Here is a 5,693-nt window from a genome sequence, read left to right on the forward strand (position 1 = left end):
GGGGGGGGGAGATAGAAATCCAGAACCCATATAGTTTTAAGGGAGCTGTTTCTTTGCTACAGTTATGGCCTCAATCATCTGGCTCATAGCATGAGCTAAGACCTTACCCCAACCCCCCCCCCTCCTTCCATATTTTTTCTTAGGAGAAGAAAGTTGTGTATATATCTAGTCCAGATGGATTGGCTGTTTCTTGTAGAAACACATGTTTACTGGTATGTAAATATTTTATTTTTGTTGTCCACTTCATACTGAAAAGAGAGCTGTAAATAATGTTTCATTGTGTTTCCTTCTCCTGCTTTTATCTATATTTTGCATCGTGCCGCTATTCTCTTTTAATGCGACATGGGATTTTGTTTTGTTTTGTGTTTTTTTTCTTATCCTGGAGAAAAATGGATGGAGTATTGGAGGTCAAGAATGCGTATTTCACTAACCTCTTACCTGGGAGTCAGTTGAAACAAAAGAGTTTAGGCACATCAAGCTATTTTAGCAGGATTGACTGTTTTTAAAATGTCCACCGTTCTGGTTGTCTTTGTGTAAGGGTGTGTTTCTGAGCTGCTGTACTGAGATGGCAATTCTCTTGAGGGCACTTTTTCTCTCCGTGGACGGCCTAGAGTTAAGGTACATCGAATGGCTGCAAACGTCCCCAAAACTGAATGTCTGAACGTACATTGCAGAGACAACGACACATTCTCTGCAAATACACTTTTAATAGTGGGGGCGTAAGTGGGAAAGAGGTGTGGATACGTTTAGGATGGGCTGCCCAAGTCCTTGTTGCTCTGCCATGTCAAAACACACACACACACACACACACACACACACACACACACACACACAGAAGACGATTTGATTCCTTATCCCGGCCTTGAGGAAAAGCAGCATAGAGCAGAATGGGGAAACTGTGAGAGGCAGTCTCGTTGCTGGGATGAGCGTGGCCTAACAACCCCCACCTGATTGTGCCGTTTCCGAAGGCAAGCTTTGTAAATGTTGGTTTGTCCGCTCCCCACAGCCCTCCCTTTTCAGCCGTTTTTGGCCCATCCCAGTAACCCGATAAAGAGTAGTGAGAGTAGGAGCTGTAAATCAGATTTCTAAGTGTGTCCCATTCATTTCTTCTTCCTGAAAAATGACTCCTTCCTCACATAGTTGTTATTTAGTAAATAAGTTGGGACCGTAGTTCTGATTAAAGTTTCATTTCCACATTTGAAGGCTAATGAAGGAGATAGTTAAGTGGCATCTTCTTGGCTGCACTGAATGCTGGTCAGTGTTTTTATGCTGAAGGTGTCTTTGTGTTTCATTTTGGTGGAAGTCTGCTCCTGCTCGGTTTGGGCCCTTGGGAGACGAAGCTTCCACAGTTTGGGATCTTTTTAGATTCGTTCTTTCACAGGATGCACTAGATAAATAGTTTACACCACCTCTAAAAGATTGTTTGGGGTCTTAATCTTCTTCTAATAGTCTTAACCAGCTAAAGAAGCACAAGAAAACCCATCCTCTTGCTTTGTAGGCTGCACTGAGCTTAAAAGAGACCAAAGGAAAATTTTTGGGGGGGTGGGAATGGGGGCTGGAGTTTGAATTTACAATGGAAGCCTTGCACAGACTTGCCAAACTCAGCTGGGTAACTTTTTTTGCTTCTCATTTCATGTGGTTTTGTTGTCTGCATTTTCCCCCCATACAATGTTCCTGTATGTTGAAAATAAGGAAGTTGCGGTAACCCATTTTAGCAAGGAGAAGTGGAAAGGCTAAATCACCTGAGAGAAGGGTATGGGTGAATGTGGAGAAATAGTGTAAACATTCACACAGATATGTGAGCTTCATAGTTCTCTCAGTCCTAACCCACCAATCTCTTTAGGCCCTGGCTTGCTGCTGACTCCGATACCACATTCTGTAATAGCGGAATTAATTGTTTTGTTCGAATGAGATCCTTCCAGATATTTGTGTCTGGGTGATTCTGCAACTGCTTTCTGACTGGCCCTGAGAATTGTACCTAGAAACAATTGTAACCCTTTTCCTTTTTTACTATTTCGTACTTTCCAAATGTGATTTTCCTCTGCTCAGATGGCTGTGCACTTGTACTAGGGACAAATGCATAAGCCACATGACTAAATTGTGAATTAAAGCCGTTATAGTTGGAATCACCCGTTCCATCTAGCCCGTTCCTCAAGTCTCTGTGTAAACTGACAAAATTTTGGCTTTGTTCTGTGGTGCTTTTCTTTGGGATCTTGTTATAAATATCCATCCATGTGCCAGTCGGTTTAGAGCATCACTGTGTAAAATGTCTCATGGAAAAGTAGTCTTCAAATTCCTTCCGAATTGTCCAGCCATTAGATAAAGCCTGGATAAGTTCTAGCTGCCTCATACACATTCCTTTAATATTTAAAAAGTTTAACTGCACAATTTTTCTAAATTGAGACACATTTTTAACGGCTGACTAAATTGCACCAAACTATTATGATACATCAAACTTCTGCTTTTTATTGGATTTAAATATTTTCCTCTGAAACTTTTTCATCAAAGAACCACAGAATATTGAATTCCTATGTTTTTTTGGGGGGAAATTGGCCTTTTAAAAAAAAATATGCCTCCCCTTATTTTAGACTTGCAGGTGAATACCTACCTACCAGGGCTAGCCAGAAGATTACAGCTGGGAAAAAACTATTTGCTTTGCATCAGTAAAAAAATATGCAAAAGAATATTACAACATTTCATCATTTTAGTTTATTTTTTTAATTTTTCAAATAGTGATGTCTGATTGTGTTCTTGAGTCATGCGAACAAAACCAAACCCCAATCCACACTGTTTCTCTGCATATCCTAGCCTGAGTGTTCCAGATGTTCAATTTATTTACTCATGGTGGCTAGTTTTTAGATTGATCATGTACTTACCATAGCCATCATATTAGCAAGAAATCTCCTCCTCCGCCTGCCTCCCATTTAATTGCATATGTGCCTTTTTAAAATAGTTGTGGGAAGTTTTCATTTACTCTCACCTGTTCATTGTGGAAAGTAGACATTTTGGTCCCTGTGTCTGTTTCTCTTCTTGCCAAAATCTACATTGTCTGAACTGATCTACACAATCACCTTTACAGGGGTAATTTCCTGCGTCCAGTTTAGCCACATACCTCCTGCTAGGGTGGATGAGACAGTTTTAAATTTTCAATAAAGCAATGAAACCTGTGTAAATTAATTCTATATGTTTTATCCAAACTCTAAATTTGTCTTCTCCCTCTTTCCCCCTCTCCCCCACTCTCTACAAGTTGACTCCTGGCCAACTTGTAAAGCTTACTGTTTTGTTACTCATTTTTCTTGATGTGTGGGATTTTTTTTTCCTGTGTACATATATGTAAAAAAGAAAACGAAATAAATAAATAAATATAGAAAAAAAATTTATACCAGAGAGGATTAAGCTATTTAATCTTCTCTAGCAGCAAGGGGTTTTGTGTTTTAACACAAAGGATGGAAATGTATGGACGTGGATGGATAGATTCCCCCCCTTTCCTAGCTGCCCAGTGGATGGATGTTTTTTTTTAATTTGCATACCTATTCTGTCTATATAAATATTATATATATAGATATATATAAATATATAAATATATTTTCGTTTTGATCTTACTGGCTTCCTACTTGTAAATATGTTAATAATTTGTGGATTCATTACTTGGTGCCAGATAGCACATTTTTATAAAAGTCATTAAACTTTTATTGTACAAAAATGTATGGCTTTTATCCTTATTTCTATGCTCTGGATCTGGAAATATTTCAAATTTCAGAAATAATGCTGAAAATTCCATTAGCAGGCTCCAAAGTATATAAAGGCGGCATGATGGTCAGGAATTCTGGGAGTTGAAGTCCACGAGTCATAAAAGAGCCAAGGTTGCCTACCCCTTGCTCTAGGGCTAGGCTATTATAAGGGGGGGGGGAAGGCCAAGCCTGAAAATTAAATTCTCACGAAACAACAACAGAAGATGTTCAACTGATTTATCTTTCTCTTAAAAAGAATTCCTACGAATCATCCATCCAGATTGTGTCTTCTCTTACTAGTGCGTAATGTGTCTGCACCGGGCATTCTCTTGTTTGCAAGTCATGACAATTAAGTCTGAACATCAATCAGTTCTACACTAATTAAATCACAACATTTTTGGAGAAAAATGCAATTTATTTGTCTGCAATTCTGGCATGTTTAATTATCCGTAGCTACTTTAGAAATGTTCCGTCTGATTATAGTGAATTCTTTCATGGAAATTAGCAAGCTTTTTCAAAGAACACTACGCTGAGGACTAAGAACTTAAAAAACTTTTTCAGGCAGTGTGTGAGAAGGGCCAAGCTTAGAAAAGTCCACATATATCTAACGATGCCAGCTTATTAATACTTACATACTGCTTCATAGTGCTTTACAGCCCTCTCTAAGCATATTTCCCCCAACTATCTGGGCCCTCATTTCCCCAACCTTGGAAGGGTGGAAGGCTGAGTCAAACTTGAGCCGGTGAGAATCAGACTGATGGCAGTCGGCAGAGTTAACCTGCAATACTGCATTCTAACCACTGCACCCTGATGGCTCTTACATACCGTATTACGCTACATTATTATTACAATAAGTGCTCATTTTGAAACATCTCTAGTGGTGCACAAAACAGGAAAAACAACAGAATCCTGCAAATCATGGGGGGGGGAGAACCCTCTATGAAACTAATGGCACCCCATGCTAACATTGACCCATGTATCATTTTGGTGAGTTCCAGACTCACTATACACCATCACTTATGGAAACATGCGGGATGCAGGCAGCACACAAAACCACGCACCCTCCGGTCCGCCGAAGAACCTCTCACCGTGTAACTGGTCCCTGGTGCCCAAAAGGGTTGGGGACCCCTGCCCTAAATAATCTCTCACAGCACTCCACTTTCCGGGGGGCCTAGAACTCAATCTCTCCCTCCCCATTCCCTCCCCCAGCATCACAAAGGGAAAAGGCAAAGCATCACAAAACAGTGTGTTGCTTTTTGCAGATAGGCATGAATATTTCACATTATCTAAAGTTATATGGAAATAGAGGCTAAAATCCTGCAACCAGCAGGGCAGTTCAGGTCCTTGATTTACAACATTTCAGTGGCTGTTTGAAGTGACAATGGCGCTGAAAAAAAGTGACTTGTGGCTGTTTTTACACTTACAATCCTTGCAGCATCCCCAGGGTCACATGATCAAGATCAAGATACTTGCAACGGACTCACACTTATGACGGTTGCAGTGTCCATGTGTTCATGTGATCCGCTTTTGTGATCTTCGGACAAGCACAATCCACGGGGAAGCCAGATTCACTTAACAACCATGTCACTAACTTAACAGCTGCAGTGATTCACTTAACAACAGTGGCAAGAAAGGTCGTAAAATGGGGCAAAACTCACTTAGCAAGAGAAATTTGGGGATCAATCTGGTCTTACGTCGAGGACTACCTGGAATTGTGGTCAGAACAAATGAGGCTATTTATACCCAACTGTTTTTACTGACTTTCGTTACATTTATATTAACTTCAGGTGATATTCTCTTTAATTATTTACTCTCCCGCTTCTGCCTCCTCTTTTTAAAACAGCTTTGATGTCTCCCACTTTTTAAAAAAAAAAACCTACAGAATTTTTCGTGCCCATCATTTTTCGTGCCCATCTACAGAGTTCAAGCAGGCAAGCCTAAATAAAACAGAAAAGTCCTGGG

General features: G+C 40.1%; 1 protein-coding gene across 1 annotated transcript in view; it reads left to right on the forward strand.

Moving 5' to 3' along the window:
• LOC308676087 (histone-lysine N-methyltransferase SETD1A-like) overlaps nucleotides 1-3,609 on the forward strand; it is a gene marked incomplete at its 5' end in the record, with an annotated part of 27,512 nt that extends 23,903 nt beyond the window's left edge. Inside the window, one exon of the mRNA XM_081341811.1 lies at nucleotides 1-3,609. This exon is cut by the window's left edge and continues 1,129 nt beyond it.
• Nucleotides 3,610-5,693: the final 2,084 nt, after the last annotated feature.

Source organism: Vipera berus (genome assembly GCF_964194415.1).
Source record: "Vipera berus genome assembly, chromosome: W".
NCBI classification, from domain to species: Eukaryota; Metazoa; Chordata; class Lepidosauria; order Squamata; family Viperidae; genus Vipera; species Vipera berus.